Here is a 17484-nt window from a genome sequence, read left to right as displayed (position 1 = left end):
CTGACTCGGCCTTACTGTGTTTCGGATCGTTGGTCTGTAGTCCATCCTCCATTGTGATCTCTTGCCTCCGTGTCGTGTCCAGTGTCATGTCCGGTGCATCTGCTCCATGCCTGCCAACCGTAGGGTGTCTGTTGGAAGAGGGAGGGGAAGGAGGGGTAACCCTATAGGGTTGGCAGTGCGCTTTCAGAGGCGTTGGGTATGTGTCGGAGGCTGTCGCCTCCCCACTGTCCCTGGCTGCCCCGCGCTGAAAAAGGAAGGGAAGGGGAAGCCACCGGTGGATGTGGGTGTGCTCTGGAGGGTGTCGGGTGTGCTACCGGACTTGCAGCCTTGGTGCTATCCCTCTTGGCCCTTGCACTGGGGAGGGGGGGAGGAGGTGCTCCCTCGTCATGTCTCCCTCATCGTGTCTCCCTTTTACACTCGTGTCCGTGTCGTAGTAGCCCAGGTGGAAGGTGTCGTGGCATCCCTCATCGTGTGGAGAGTGGTGAAGGTGGGAGTTGCCGGCGTCCAGAGTTACCTGGTCCGGTTGTCAGGTCATTATCCATATCTGGGTGATGGATACGGTAGTGGTTGCAGCGTGTTGCTCCGTGCTTCGACCGGGAGAAGCTTCCGGTGTTTCCTCGGCACGTTGGCTCCGGCGGGAGCCTGGTAGTCTGGTGGTAGTGGTTGATTGCCGACCAGGAGAAGCATCCGGCGGTCTCCCTGTGCGTGGTCTCATGCGGGAGACTGATGGTTGAGTAGCTCATTGTATACCGGAAGAAGCATCTGGTGTTCTCTCATAGCGTCGTCTCAGGTAAGAGATTGACGGTCGGGTCGTAGCTGTAGCGCAGGTGGGGTCCGTGAGGGGCGTGGAGTGCATTGAAGTGCCCAGAGACTGGCTCTGTAGTGTGTGGTCCCTCGCCGTCATGACCGAAGCACTCTGTAAAACTCAAATTAAGGAGTGAGAAAAAAGGGGGGTAGACAAAAGGTTACCTTTCCGAAGAGTCCAGGCAGAACCTACATTTCTTACGGCAACACAACTGCTCTAGAAAGGTCCCAGGCACGATGCGTTTCTGCCTATTCGGCTTCCACAAGTGGCAGGGAAGACAAAAAAATGCAGAAAGTTACAAAAACAATGGTACCGGAATTAGCCGTTCCCGACTAAAAGAGAGTGTGTGTGTGTGTGTGTGTGTGTGTGTGTGTGTGTGTGTGTGTGTGTGTGTGTGTGTGGATGTAATGGTGGTGCTTCAGCTGTTCTTGCAGTCTTGAGTATTCTTCTTAATTCGTAGTAGTCTTTAGAAGCAGAGATCCGTTGTCTGGCTGTCCCTCCGCAAATTCATGAGGGGAGTGGAGAGGTGTGCTGCTTATATAGGGCTGGTGGGTGTGGCGCAGACCGTTCCTATTGGTCCATTTAGTTGCTATGCAGTGGGGCCGATTCGTCCAATCAGGTTCCAACTCCCTTGCTGTCACCTGATCGGGTGGTCAATGTCAATTGGAGATCAGGTGATTAGGGGATCCCGGCCTTGCTGGAGAATAAGTGCCATTAGCTTCAACGGTGCTAGCCTATGATGTTGTTTCCAACGGAGAGCATTATTCTCCTGCTGTGTTCCTTTGGGTCTGGATCGTGTTAACCTCTCTGGGCTAGGTGGGACGCTTGAAATCGTCCCACCTACTCAACAGCCAGTTGAATCCCGTGGCGCATTATTCAAATACCTTAGAAATGCTATTACTTAAATTTCTCAAACATATGACTATTTTACAGCATTTTAAAGACAAGACTCTCGTTAATCTAACCACACTGTCTGATTTCAAAAAGGCTTTACAACGAAAGCAAAACATTAGATTATGTCAGCAGAGTACCCAGCCAGAAATAATCAGACACCCATTTTTCAAGCTAGCATATAATGTCACATAAACCCAAACCACAGCTAAATGCAGCACTAACCTTTGATGATCTTCATTAGATGACAATCTTAGGACATTATGTTATACAATACATGCATGTCTGTTCACCACCTCAAGCTGAACCTCGGCAAGACGGAGCTGCTCCTCCTCCCAGGGAAGGACTGCCCGTTCCATGATCTCGCCATCACGGTTGACAACTCCCTTGTGTCCTCCTCCCAGAGTGATAAGAACCTTGGCGTGACCCTGGACAACACCCTGTCGTTCTCCACTAACATCAAGGCGGTGACCCGATCCTGTAGGTTCATGCTCTACAACATTCGCAGAGTACGACCCTGCCTCACACAGGAAGCGGCGCAGGTCCTAGTCCAGGCACTTGTCATCTCCCGTCTGGATTACTGCAACTCGCTGTTGGCTGGGCTCCCTGCCTGTGCCATTAAACCCCTACAACTCATCCAGAACGCCGCAACCCGTCTGGTGTTCAACCTTCCCAAGTTCTCTCACGTCACCCCGCTCCTCCGCTCTCTCCACTGGCTTCCAGTTGAAGCTCGCATCCGCTACAAGTCCATGCTGCTTGCCTACGGAGCTGTGAGGGGAACGGCACCTCCGTACCTTCAGGCTCTGATCAGGCCCTACACCCAAACAAGGGCACTGCGTTCATCCACCTCTGGCCTGCTCGCCTCCCTACCTCTGAGGAAGCACAGCTCCCGCTCAGCCCAGTCAAAACTGTTCGCTGCTCTGGCACCCCAATGGTGGAACAAGCTCCCTCACGACGCCAGGACAGCGGAGTCAATCACCACCTACCGGAGACACCTGAAACCCCACCTCTTTAATGAATACCTGGGATAGGATAAAGTAATCCTTCTACCCCCCCCCCCGAAAGATTTAGATGCACTATTGTAAAATGGTTGTTCCACAGGATATCTTAAGGTGAATGCACCAAATTGTAAGTCGCTCTGGATAAGAGCGTCTGCTAAATGACTTAAATGTGAATGTAAATGTTCAATCAAGTTCATATTTATATCAAAAAACAGCTTTTTACATTAGCAGGTGACTAGCATGTGACTAGCATTCCCACCGAACACTTCCGGTGAATTTACTAAATTACTCACGATAAACGTTCACAAGAAACATAACAATTATTTTAAGAATTATAGATACAGAACTCCTCTATGCACTCAATATGTCCGATTTTAAAATAGCTTTTCGGTGAAAGCACATTTTGCAATATTCTAAGTAGATAGCCCGGCATCACAGGGCTAGCTATTTAGACACCCAGCAAGTTTAGCACTCACCAAAGTCAGATTTACTATAAGAAAAATGTTATTACCTTTGCTGTCTTCGTCAGAATGCACTCCCAGGACTTCTACTTCAATAACAAATGTTGGTTTGGTCCCAAATAATCTATAGTTATGTTCAAACAGTGGCGTTTTGTTCTTGCGTTCAAGACACTACCCGAAGGGTAAATAAGGGTTACGAGCATTGCGCATTTCGTGACAAAAAAATTCTAAATATTCCATTACAGTACTTCGAAGCATGTCAACCGCTGTTTAAAATCAATTTTTATGCCACTTTTCTCGTAAAAAAGCGATAATATTCTGACCGGCAAAGCCTGTTTACATTCAACGAGAGAAAAAGTAAAAGCATGCTATCCCCTCATGCACGAGCCTCGTCTAATAGCCCTCTGATAGAGCACTTGCCAAACGAGCTAGTGTGTTTCAGCCTGGGCCTTGAATTACGTCATTCAGCTTTTTCCCGGGTTCTGAGAGCCTGTGGGAGCTGTAGGAAGTGTCACGTTACAGCAAAGATCCTCAGTCTTCAATAAACAGAGGCAAGAAGAACAACAACTTGTCAGACAGGCCACTTCCTGGTCAGAATCTTCTCAGGTTTTTGCCTGCCATATGAGTTCTGTTATACTCACAGACACCATTCAAACAGTTTTAGAAACTTTAGGGTGTTTTCTATCCAAAGCCAATAATTATATGCATATTCTAGTTACTGGGCAGGAGTAGTAACCAGATTACATTGGGGACGTTTTTTATCCGGCCGTGTAAATACTGCCCCCTATCCCTAACAGGTTTTAAGAGGTAGCGACAGGTTCCAGGGTTTTTGGAGGCAGTTGTCGAGACTTGTGTGGTTCTAACTAGCCCGGGGAGGTCTCTGTGAGGTGTTGTCCGGACCCACAGGTCTCCTTAATTGTGGGCCTTGTCCTTTGTTTTCTCATTGACTTGTTTATAGCGGTTGGGAGCGTTGTACTCCCTGCTGTGTTCTTTTGGGTCCAATTCCCATTGTGACAGACTCCTGGAGGGTTGGGGGCTGCCAGTTGAGGACGTGTTAGGGTCTGTTTCTCAAACTAGACACTCTAATGTACTTGTCCTCTTGCTCAGTTGTGCACTCCTCTTTCTATTCTGGTTAGAGCAGGTTTGCGCAGTTCTGTGAAGGGAGTAGTACACAGTGTTGTACGAGATCTTCACTGTCTTGCCAATTTCTCACATGGAATAGACTAGAACAAGAATAGACTGACGAGTTTCAGAAGAAAGTTCTTTCTTTCTAGCCATTTTGAGGCTCTAATCGAAACCACAAATGCTGATGCTCTAGATACTCAACTAGTCTAAAGAAGGTACGTTTTATTGCTTCTTTAATCAGAACAGTTTTCAGCTATGCAAACATAATTGCAAAAGGGTTTTCTAATGATCAATTAGCCTTTTAAAATTACATACTTGGATTAGGGGCGGCAGGTAGCCTAGTGGTTAGAGCGTTGGGTCAGTAAGAAATCAACCATCACTCCTGTTAGCAAACTTCCGACTTCAGCTGTCGATATTCCATTAACAATCAGCCGTTTCCAGCTACACTAGTATTTTTTTTTATTTTTTATTTAACTAGGCAAGTCAGTTAAGAACACATTCTTATTTACAATGACAGCCTAAGAACAGGGGGTTAACTGCCTTGTTCAGGGGCAGAACAACAGATTTTTACCTTGTCAGCTTGGGCATTGGCTCTAGAAACCTTCTGGTTACAGGTCCAACGCTCTAACCACTAGGCTACCTGCCGCCCCGTTAACAATGTCTACACTGTATTTCTGATCAATTTGATGTTATTTTAATGGACAAAAAATGTGCTTTTCTTTCAAAAACATGGACATTTCTATGTGGCCCCAAACTTTTGAACGGCAGTGTATGTTTACCCAAAACATCTATGGGGGATTTGAAATAATACAGACAATTACTTTAATGGAAGCAACTATCTATCTGCAATATTAACGCTGATCCATCCCCTAATAAAAATGTAAATACAAAAAATAAATAAAATACTGTAGCTCTCTAGAAAAACTTACTTGCTACTTCAGTGGATGTTCAACACATTTCTACCGCAAATTAAAACATTTCTACGGCATTTCTACTTGTCCATGCCATCATGAAATGAGAGATGAGAATGTAGACGTTTTCTGTAACTTGTAAAAGTGGCTTGTTTTCCGTTTCATATGTTCATAACCCAAGACCTCCCTTAGGCCTACTATAACAAAGGCTAGGTGTCACGACTTCCGCCGAAGTCGGCTCCTCTCCTTGTTCGGGCGGCGTTCAGCGACCGACGTCACCGGCTTTCTAGCCATCGCCGCTCCATTTTTCATATTTCCATTTGTTTTGTCTTGTTCCATTACACACCTGGTTTTCATTCCCTAATCACACTGCATGTATTTAGTACTCTGTTCTTCTCCATGTCTTTGTGTGATATTGTTGTATGTTATGTGGGTATTTTACCACGCGCCTGTATTTTGTTCATGTTCCGTGTTTTGGGCATGTTTATTGTATTCTGTGCTGTCGTTTTTGGAATGGAATAAAGTGTGCCTGTTACTACACACTACTCTCCTGCACCTGACTTCGCCTCCCTTACACACCCGTAAAAGAATATCACATCACCCATGGAGTCAGCAGGAGCAGGTACCCCGGTGAAAGGAGTCAAGGAGTGCATCCAGGAACATTCTGCTATGTTACATCATCTTGGTGCCATGATGGATCGCGTTGTCCAGACTATGGACCGCTGGGAGAGAAAGGAAGTCTCTCCAGTGCCTCGACCAGCGCAACCGGGGTCACCTCTACCCGTCCCGTCTGGAGCCAGTCCCAGTGGGATGCGTCTCTCCCTTCCCAGGGAGTATGATGGGACGGCAGCACAGTGCCAGGGATTCCTGTTACAACTGGACCTCTACCTGGCCACTGTGTATCCAGCTCCCTCGGGAAGGGAGAGAGTGTCTGCCCTCTTCTCATGCCTCTTGGGGAGAGCTCTGGAGTGGGCAAACGCCGTGTGGGGAGAAGGAGACACGGCGTTGGACCACTTCGAAGAGTTCACCCGTCGCTTCCGGGCCGTCTTCGACCATCCACCCAAAGGTAGAGCGGCGGGGGAACGGCTCTTCCATTTGAGGCAGGGGACGAGGAGCGCCCAGGAATTCGCCCTGGAATTCCGGACCTTGGCTGCCAGAGCAGGCTGGAACAACAGGGCCTTCATCGACCACTATCAGTGCAGCCTGCGAGAGGACGTCCGACGTGAGCTGGCCTGCAGGGATGCCACCATCTCCTTTGACCAACTGTTGGATTTGTCCATCTGTTTGGATAACCTGCTGGTCACCTGCGGACATCCAGAGGGGGCTCTGTCGGTGCCATCTTCCAGCACCCCCGCTCCGGTGGAGGGGCTGCGTGTAGGGAGGCTGGAGGAGGGGCCATCACGTGCCCCATCTGTGGCCGCAGAGGGCACACTGCCGGTCGGTGTCGTGTCGGTCCCTCTGGGAGTCGAAGCAACAGGCAGGGCACTCTGGCGTCCCCAGGTGAGTCTGCACCACACTCATCCAGAGTCCTCTGTTGACCACCTGTTTGTTTCCCTGAGTTTTCCCCGCATTCCCATCATAAGGTGCTCGTCGATTCAGGCGCAGCTGGTAATTTTATCGACAGAGCGTTAGCCCTTAGTTTAGGGATCCCCATTATTCCTGTAGTTAGACCTTTCCCGGTTCACACTCTGGGTAGTCGACCATTAGGGTCCGGGCTAATCAGGGAAGCCACCATCTCCCTGACCATGGAGATGCTGGGGGGTCACGAGGAGAAGATCAGTCTCTTCCTCATTGACTGTCCTGCGTTTCCCGTGGTACTAGGTCTGCCCTGGTTGGCTCATCATAACCCCACTATTTCCTGGCAACAGAGGGCTCTCACAGGTTGGTCGCGAGAGTGCTCGGGGAGGTGTGTAGGAGTTTCCATTGGTGCTACCACGGTGGAAAGTCCAGACCAGGTCTCCACCGTCGCATCCCCTCAGAATATTCTGATTTGACACTCGCCTTCTGTAAAAAGAAGGCGACTCAATTACCACCTCATCGACGGGGGGATTGTGCGATAAATCTCCTGGCAGACGCTGCGCTTCCCAGTAGTCACGTGTATCCCCTGTCGCAAGCGGAGATGGTGGCTATGGAGACATATGTCTCTGAATCCCTGCGTCAGGGTACATTCGGTCCTCCACTTCACTCGCCTCCTTGAGTTTATTTTTTGGGAAGAAGAAGGATGGAGGTCTACGCCCGTGCATTGACTATAGAGGTCTCAATGAAATCACGGTGAAGTACAGTTACCTGCTACCTCTTATCGCCCCGGCGATTGAGTAAATGCATGGGGCGCGCTTCTTCACGAAACTGGATCTCAGGATTGCGTATAACCTGGTGTGTATCCGGGAGGGAGACGAGTGGAAGACAGCGTTTAGTACCAGCTCAGGGCATTATGAGTACCTCGTCATGCCGTACGGGTTGATGAATGCTCCATCAGTTTTCCAATCCTTTGTAGACAGGATTTTCAGGGACCTGCACGGGCAGGGTGTAGTGGTTTATATCGATGACATTCTGATATACTCCGCTACACGCGCCGAGCATGTGTCCTTGGTGCGCAGGGTATTGGACGACTGTTGGAGCATGACCTGTACGTCAAGGCAGAGAAATGCCTGTTCTTTCAGCAGGCTGTCTCCTTCCTAGGGTATCGCATTTCCACATCAGGGGTGGAGATGGAGAGTGACCGCATTGCAGCCGAGCGTAATTGGCCGACTCCCACCAAGGTAAAGGAGGTGCAGCGATATTTAGGGTTTTCCAATTTCTACCGGAGATTTATCCGGGGTTTTGGCCAGGTGGATGCTCTCATTACCTCACTGCTGAAGGGGGGTCCTGTACGGTTGCAGTGGTCGGCTGAGGCGGACAGGGCTTTTGGGAAGCTGAGAGCTCTGTTTACTTCGGCTCCCGTGCTGGCCCATCCGGATCCCTCTTTGGCGTTCATAGTGGAGGTGGGATAGGAGCCGTGCTCTCACAGCGCTCGGGTACGTCACCGAAACTCTGCCCCTGTGCTTTCTTCTCGAAGAAGCTCAGCACGGCGGAGCGGAACTGTGATGTGGGGCACCGGGAGCGGTTGCCTGTGGTTAAAGCGTTGTAGGCGTGGAGACATTGGCTTGAGGGGGCTAAACACCCTTTCCTCATCTGGACTGACCACCGCAACCTGGAGTACATCCGGGCAGCGAGTAGACTGAATCCTCGTCAGGCAAGGTAGGCCATGTTCTTTACCCGTTTTGTGTTTACCCTGTCCTACAGACCAGGTTACCAGAATATGAAGGCAGACGCATTGTCCCGGCTGTATGACACAGAGGAGCGGCCCATGGATCAGACTCCCATACTCCCGGCCTCTTGCCTGGTAGCACCGGTCATGTGGGAGCTGGACGCGGACATTGAGCAGGCGTTGCGTACAGAGCCCGCTCCCCCCCAGTGTCCCATCGGGCGTATGTACGTTCCGGCTGCTGTCCGTGACCAGTTGATCTATTGGGCCCACACGTCACCCTCCTCTGGTCATCCGGGGATCGGTCGGAAGGTGCGCTGTCTGATTGGGAAGTACTGGTGGCCCAACTTGGCTAACGATGTGAGTGTTTATGTTTCCTCCTGCTCGGTGTGTGCCCAGTGTAAAGCTCCAAGACACCTGCCCAGAGGTAAGCTACCTGTTCCACAACGACCTTGGTCACACCTGTCGGTGGATTTTTTAACCGATCTTCCTATTTCACAGGGAAATACTATGATCCTGGTCGTTGTGGATCATTTCCTGTCGTCTCCTCCCTCTGCCCGGTCTTCCTACGGCCCTACGGACTGCGGAAGCCCTGTTTTCTCATGTCTTCCGGCACTACGGGATGCCTGAGGATATAGTGTCTGATCGGGGTCCCCAGTTCAAGTCGAGAGTCTGGAAGGCGTTCATGGAACGTCTGGGGGTCTCGATCAGTCTTACCTCGGGTGTTCACCCCGAGAGTAACGGGCAGGTAGAGAAAGTCAACCAGGATGTGGGCAGGTTTCTGCGGTCCTATTGCCAGGACCGGCCGGGGGAGTGGGCGACGTTCGTGCCCTGGGCCGAGATGGCGCAGAACTCGCTTTGCCACTCCTACACTAACCTCTCCCTCTTTCAGTGCGTATTGGGGTACCAGCCGGTTCTGGCGCTGTGGCATCAGGGTCAGACCGAGGTTCCTGCGGTGGACGACTGGTTCTGGGTCATGTTGGAGACATGGGAGGCTGCCCATGTTCACCTTCAGCGAGCCACACTTCGCCAAAAGACCAGCGCGGACCGTCACTGCAGTGAGACCACAGTGTTTGCACCGGGGGACCAGGTCTGGCTCTTGACACGAAACCTGCCCCTCCGCTTGCTCTGCCGGAAGCTGGGTCCGCGGTTTGTGGGACCATTCAAAGTCCTGAGGAGGGTGAACGAGGTGTGTTACAGATTACAGCTTCCCTCTGATTACCGTATTAACCCCTCGTTCCATGTGTCTCTCCTCAGGCCGGTGGTGGCTGGTCCGCTCCAGGAATCTGAGGTGCGGGAGGTTCCTACGCCCCCTCTGAACATCGAGGGGGTCCCGGCGTACTCCATTCATTCCATCCTGGATTCGAGACGTCGGGCAGGGGGCCTTCAGTACCTTGTGGAGTGGGAGGGGTATGGTCCGGAGGAGAGGTGCTGGGTCCCGGTTGCAGATGTGTTGGACCCCGAACTTCTGCGGGAGTTTCACCGTTGCCGGCTGGATCGCCCTGCGCCTCGCCCTCCGGGTCGTCCCCGAGGCCAGTGTCGGCGTGCCGCTGGAGCCGCTCGTCAAGGGGGGGGGGGTACTGTCACGACTTCTGCCGAAGTCGTCTCCTCTCATTGTTCGGGCGGCGTTCTGCGATCGACGTCACCGGCTTTCTAGCCATCACCGCTACATTTTTCATATATCCATTTGTTTTGTCTTGTTCCATACACACCTGGTTTTCATTCCCTAATCACACTGCATGTATTTAGTCCTCTGTTCCCCTCCATGTCTTTGTGTGATATTGTTGTATGTTATGTGGGTATTTTACCACGTGCCTGTATTTTGTTCGTGTTCCGCGTTTTTGGTCACGTTTATTGTATTCTGTGCTGTCGTTTTTGGAACGGAATAAAGTGCGTCTGTTACTACACACTACTCTCCTGCACCTAACTTTGCCTCCCTTACACACCGGTAACACTAGTTCAACAGCAATGTGTGTCTTTTTTATCCTGATGGTTTTATTTTATCATATAATTACATGCTATTGTATGTATTGTTGTTGTTCTTAAAAAAACAACAGATTACTTGTTTTTAGTTTAAAATAAATGTCAACCAAACTTATAAGAATGATTCACCTTGCTGGTTTTATGGTGACAACGTCCATGACGCTCTGGCAATGCAGCTTCTGGAGATGTGTGAATGCGATCTGATCTGTAAAATGCTTCCGGTTATGTTCATAAAATTTAGGCCTACTTGGGAGCAGTATAAAGGTGAGTGGACATTCTCCCTTTCTATTGATATTGGATCTTTGTCCAGCTACTGTGAAAAGTTTTGATGTGTGTAAAAGCCTCCATAGTGTGCGTTGTTTTAATATTATATGCCAATATGAAGCAATTATGGTGCCTGTACTGTAAGTGTATTTAGACATAGCTTATTTAAAACAAATTGTTGTTTTGTTTAGAATTGTATTCAAATGATTTGCTCTTTTAAGTGAATTTAGTCTTGTTTATTGACCACATTTGGCATAACTATGCTCAGCCATAATGCAATTTACAGTTGGCCTAGCCCCTATATCAATGGGAATTGTATGTATATATTTCAACATTGAAGCCATGCAATTACTTAGAACAATGTGGACTGCAAACAGGTTCAAGTTAACATATTTAGCAAAGATGGTATAGGTCTACATTTTGCTATTTTTGTTTCTGTAAGCTGTTCAACATTTACATTACATTTTAGTAGATGCTCTTATCCAGAGCGACTTAAAGTAGTGAATGCATACATTTCATACATTTTTTTCCCCCGTACTGGTCCCCCGTGGGAATCAAACCCACGACCCTGGCGTTGCAAACACCATGCTCTACCAACTGAGCCACACGGGACCACCATTTAACAAACTATAACAGACTAACATTGATTTAGACTAACATTGATTTGAGTTGATTCTAATGCAATACATTAAAGACCATAAATACACACAACTTGAAGCAACCACGTATTTATCCATGGAGCAGGGTCCAAGCCTCAACACACCCACAAATTGTAATTTCATCAAAGTTCAGCCCTTTTGCGCCAATGCCAGCGTCTGCACTGATAATTGTTCTTGTGAAAATAGAAAAAATATTTCTGACATACCCCTGAACCTATAAAACTACCACCCAGCGCTTAGATTGAACATTGCACTGGGTTTGTTACACACTATACCCCAGTCTTCCCTGTGGCTCAGTTGGTAGAGCATGGTGTTTGCAACGCCAGCATGGTGTGTGCAACGCCAGGGTTGTGGGTTTGATTCCCACGGGGGACAGTTACAAAAAAAATCAAAATGCATGAAATGAAATGTATGTATTCAATACTGTAAGTTGCTCTGGATAAGAGTGTCTGCTAAATGACCAAAATGTAAAAATAATGCAAAGTGAAAACATGTTTTTAGAGACAATTAGCGAGGTAGTTGAGACTTGAGTATCCCACTGCACGTGTGGTGAGGGTGGTAGCTGGCGGCGTGTAGGAGGGCGTAGGTGTCGGTGGGCTTGAAGTGCATTTTGATTTCCAGCTGGCCGGCCTGCACGGGAGAAGTGAGATTCCTTTTATGTGGTGGTGTCAAGGAAGTCCACTTGCTGCCCGTCCAGTCGGTAGGTGAGGTGGATGGACGCGTGGTGCGCATTCAGCGTTCATGCGAACCATTGGAAGACCTCCCTCCCGTAGTGCCAGACACACATCTTGTCGTACAGGAAGCGGTAGAAGCGTGAGGGTCGGAGAGCGCACAGGGGGAACACGGTGGCTTTCCATTCCGCCAGGTAGATGTTGGCGAAGGCGGGGTCGAATTGCTTTCCCATGGCCACTCCTTTGACCTGCAGGTAGATTTTTCTATTTAACTCGAAGTCGTTGCGGGTGAGCTGTCCTGCTGTCCTGCTGTCCTGAGGGTGGCGCTCGAGGTGAGCGTTGACTGCGGCCAGGCCATGTCCAACTTCGATGTTGGTGTAGAGGCTGTCCACGTCCATGGTAAACAGGAAGTCGCCGGCGCCCACCTTGGTTGCTGCCACCTTGTCCAGGAAGTCCATCATGTCCTTGATGTAGCTGCCGTGCCTCGTTGCCAGCGGGCGTAGGTAGGTGTCTATCCACTCCGACACACCATAGGTTTCGCTGCCACAGTCGGACTTGATGGGTCTGCCGGGGGTCACCTCGTGGGGCACCTAGTGGATTTTTGGCAAGAGGTAGAGTTTCCTGGTCTTGGCCAGCATGGTTCCCACCAGGTAGGCGCATTGCTTGGGCCCCAGGGTCCCGTCCGTCACCAGCCCATCGAGCACACCTCTGATGAGCAGAGCCGTCCGTTGGAAGGTGGGCTGCGCCAGCCACCGGTAGTTCCCCTCCTGGTCGAGTTGGCGCTCAGCCTTCTTCACGTACTGACCCCTGTCCAGGATGACCACAGCTGACCCTTTATCCGCCGGTTTGATTATTGTCGCGTCCCTCTCCAGTTGTCTGAGGGCGGTAACCTCCTACTTAGGCAGGTTGTCCCATGCCCCTTGCAGGTCGGGGGGGGGGGTCAAGTTAAAGGTTTTCCAGTCGGTTTCCAGTAGGTAGTGGATGCCCTGCGGCAGATACGTGTCGGGCGGCTCCCACGCTGAAGGTACTGTGAATAGTTGTTTATTTCCCTGTGGGCCCTCTCCACAGTCGCTGTTCCCTCTGGGTTCCGCGGTGTGCATTGCCTATGTGGCTGTCAAAGTAGTCGGCCACTTTGAGCGTTCGGTGGTAGTCGTCAATCTCAGGGCGGAGCCGGATACATGCCTCCTTGCCCGTGTCAAGCGTGGGCATGAATGAGAGGCCTCGTCGGGACAGGGAGAGTTAGGGCTTTATGGGTGTGAAGATACGTGACAGGACCACTACCTCCATGCTGGTCTCCTCCGTGCTTGGGTCAGAGTGCGGTGGGTGCGGTGTGGCAGAGTCCAGCCCCCTGTTGTCCTCCTCTTGCTTCGGTGGGGTGGTGGTCATCGGCGGGGTTGCCCATCCATGTCGGTCTCCCCGAATTTGGGTCGGAGGCGGGCGGGTGCATGGTCCCCGACGCCCGAATCCATCTGAGTGTTCTGGTCTTGGTCACGGTGGGGTACGGCCCTGCCGGTCGGGGCACAGGGAGGCGGGCAGGTGGCTTGGTGCCATCCAGAGGGTCACTCTCCCCCTGGTCTGTGCCAGTGAGCGGAATGCTTAATTTAAACAGTGGCTCCACAATTGCCACATCGCCATGACCGGGGTCCAGTGCAGGCCATCCTGTCGGGTGTGGAACTGTGATGAGGGCAGCAGAGGGACATGTTGTCTGTGGCCAATCAACCCATTCAGGATATCCAAGTTGATCCGGTCGGCCAACGGCATCTTAGGAGAGTAATTTAGCTTCAGCATGAAGATGGCAGCGTTCGGAAAGGCTTCGGTCACTGTCCAAAGTAGGAGGTTGAGGCCTTGTGGTAGGTGGTAGCCGTTCCCTTTTCTCGGTTGTTGAGGCCAAAGGAGAGGATGACCTTTGCCACCTCGGGACAGCCCTCGGTTCGCAGGTAGTCGAGGAGGCAGATGCCGTGGCAAAAGCGGGCACCGGGGAAGGATTTTACTTAGATCTGGTCGGAGAAGATCCGAAGGAGCCTGGCGATGTTGGAGCCTCCCAGGATGAGGATGGGACAGTGGGGTTGTACCCTCCACTCGGGCTTGTAGCGAGCACGGGGTGACACATGAAGTGGCTTGTGTCGGGCGTCGATGGGGGTTCTGTTACTGTTGGTGTGGTTGGAGCGGCGGCAGAGGAGACATTGGCGGTGGTGGTTACGGCGTCGGGCCGATGAGGCTGGCAGGGCTGTTGCGGTGGCAGGTGGGCCGGCCCAGACCGGGGTCTCACTGCTCGACCTTTGATGGGGCGATCCTGCTGGCCGGGGGTTGACAGGCCTTGACGAGTCGCTGCCCGATGCTCTACGTCAGAGTCGAGGAGATTGCCGGGAGTTTCCCCAGGTCCACCACTGGATGGTGATGTTCCAGAGGCAGCAGCGAGGTCGGTGGGACGTGGGGAGGTGGCGGAGGGGGAGGGGGGGGGGTGACAGGGCTGGCAGCAGGTTAGAGGTGGAGGTGGTAGCTCCACCTCCATCCTGCCGGTGGGGTGGCTCTATCTGTATCTGTTGGGAGAGCTCGGTCTGTTGGGAGGGCTCAGTCACCGTGCTCATTAAGATGGCGTCATCCAGGATGTTGAGGTCCTCTTGATCCATGGGCGAGGGGGTCTGTGAGTGGCGGAGGGGAGACAGCGGTGACCCCGAGATCGCAGGGGGGTGGACGAAAAGGTCTTAGAACATTGAGAGGCCATCTCCCTTGGCCGCCAGAAGGTCAACCATCCTCCCAATCCCCGGTGTCACCCTGGTCGGGGTATGACGGATCAACCCGGGCGGGGTTCTGGGTGGGGTATGGGTCTCCATCTCCTTCCGTCCCTCACCAATGTCAATGGGGTCTTCTGCCACCTCGTCCCGGGCCACCCTGGTCGGGGTGTGGCCAGGGTGAGGTCTGGCTGGGCCTTTTTCCCTCCCCGTGCAACCCTGGTTTGGGTTTGGCTGGGTTCGTGGTGCTCTGGGACCACCGTCACTTCCGCAGGCCTCTCGTGTCCAGTCACCCTGGTCGGGGCATTATCTGGGTTGAGGTCGGACTGGGTCGTGTTCCGCATCAGAAGCCCTCCCTGTGCCACCCGGGTTTGGCCGGGTCTCGGGTGTTTTCCGAGTATGGTGGTGTCAGCCTGTTGGTCTTGCTGGTCCGCTTTCCTCCTCGTCGTGTGGTCTGAGGGGCTCTCTCCTCAGTGCCACATCTCCTGGTCTGTTTCGGTGGCCCCCGATGGGATGAAGAGGGCGATCAGCTCCCTCGCCTTCCGTTGCTATCCTGGCGGCAACTGCCCGTCCGAGAGGTGGTTGTTGATCTGCTCCAGGTGATGTCGAGCTCTGATGAGCACAGTCTTGGCAGTATGTACAGAGATAAGGTAGTCATTAAAAAATAATGTTAAACACTCTTATACCATGGTATTGTTGAATACTTGTTTCTTATTCTCTTAAAGGGCATTCCAGAGCATGTCGAATTTAAAACATTATTGGTAATGTTGAAGTCGATTTTCACTATAGCAAGCTTGGACTGATGGTTTGGTTAGCTAAACTAGCAAGTCTGGTTGTTTCGTTACCACAGCGACTACTGTAGCTCTCGAATAAAGTTGTTAGCTACTTCAGTTGATGTTGAACACATTTCTACTGGCAAATTGACACATTTCTAGTGGCAAATGTGTTGAATTATAGCCATGGTATGAAAGGGATAATCAACTCGGGGTTCTATGCATTCTCTGGAAAATAATGGATCAGAAAACACCTTCCACATTGTTCATTTTTTCTCTTACTTGACCAATCAGTGCAGATAGAGCAGCTTGCTATTTCCTATACAGATTTAATCTGTATAGGAAAGTTGTTATGAGCAAATTGTATTTTTGTCGTAACAGCATGGTTTAATCATAATGAAAGATATACACACACACACACACAAACACTGTGCTACCAATCACAGTGTAGGGTGTTTATTGCACACAGAGTGAGTCCATGCAACTTATGTGACTTGCTAAGCACATTTTTACTCCTGAATTTATTTAGGCTTGCCATAACGAAGGGGTTGAAAACTTATTGAATCAAGACATTTCAGCTTTTAATTTTAATAATACAAATAAATAAATAAAAACAATTCCACTTTGACTTTATGGAGTATGGTTTGTAGGCCAGTGACAAAAAAGTCTCAATTTAATCCATTTCAAATTCAGGCTGTAACACAACATTTTTAAAAAGTCAAGGGGTGTGAATACTTTCTTAATGCACTGTACATCAGAGGGTCATAGAAATATATGAAGACACCACAGCACTGTGGATTACACACATTTTTGCACACGACCGACATCTGTCGGGGGAACTAGAACTAAGTCTTTTTTTATTTTATTACGTCACCATAATCCCCCCAAAAAGAGTTTAATAACCCATATCACCTGTTGATATTCTGTCGTACAAAGGCAAAACGCAGTAACTACACTTTTGGTCAACATTTAGTTAAGACTGAAATCAGGCTTTTTAGTATCTGTTTTATCTTGTGACAAAGTATCCTGATTCAATTATGTTCTGTTTCAGGGAAAATGGCGTGTGAAATATTCAGCAAGTACAAAATCCAAGTAAAAACCAAGGCACTTTGGCTTTGTTCCACTATGAAACTGATAAAAATGGCTTTAAAGTTTATTTGCTGTCCAGCCAAATATGTTGTAGGTAGATACGTGATAATACCCTGATTTATTATCTTATTATGAAGTAATTTTTTTACCATTTATTTTACCATGACCACTGACACATTTAGATTGTAGATACTGCACAAAGTCAAACATTTGTTTAAGTATAAACATTCTGCGCAATGAAATAGTCCTTACCTTTTGGTAAAGAAATGCTTGAGGGTTACTACAATACAACATTTAAAACATGAAAACATAACTATATAAACCATTAAATACAGTTGGTTAGTACAGTAATTAGAACTCTCAAACTGTTTCCATCAAACAGAAAAACAACAATAAAGTTGGATTAACACATTTAGATTGTAGATACTGCACTTTGCCTTTGCATTGCCCATATAGTTGTTTAAGGTCATACAAAGGCAGGGTGCAGTATCTGCATTTAAGGGGTCATAGGTCAAATCAGTGGTCATGGTTGATATGCATAAAAATTATTTGATATAAAGATGATACATCAGTGCATTATCACTTACCTACCTACAACATATCTGGCTGGTTAGCAAAAATATTTTAAAGCCATTTTTCTCAGTTTTACCGTTGGCATAGTTACTGAGTTTTGCCTTTGTAGGGCAGTATTGTTACATTGGGTCTTTATAAAAAAATCCCTTTTTCCCACTATTTTATTGTTTTGAAGGGGTGATATACTTGGCTCGCTAAATGTAAAGTAGCCGTTATCCAGCTATGCAGTTAGCTAAACACTCATTCAAATAACTCTGTGGGTGCTGTTTTGGAAATGTACTTGAATCACAGTGTGAAACTGC

General features: G+C 49.6%; 1 protein-coding gene across 6 annotated transcripts in view; it reads left to right on the top strand.

The window, feature by feature from the left end:
• Positions 1–17484, top strand: part of obsl1b (obscurin like cytoskeletal adaptor 1b) — a 93979-nt gene that overhangs the window by 67716 nt on the left and 8779 nt on the right. The gene's annotated exons all lie outside the window — the stretch shown is intronic.

Source organism: Salmo trutta, chromosome 20, assembly GCF_901001165.1.
Source record: "Salmo trutta chromosome 20, fSalTru1.1, whole genome shotgun sequence".
Classification (NCBI taxonomy): domain Eukaryota; kingdom Metazoa; phylum Chordata; class Actinopteri; order Salmoniformes; family Salmonidae; genus Salmo; species Salmo trutta.
The sequence above is the reverse complement of the archived record's forward strand: the minus strand, read 5'-3'. Positions and strand labels throughout refer to the sequence as shown.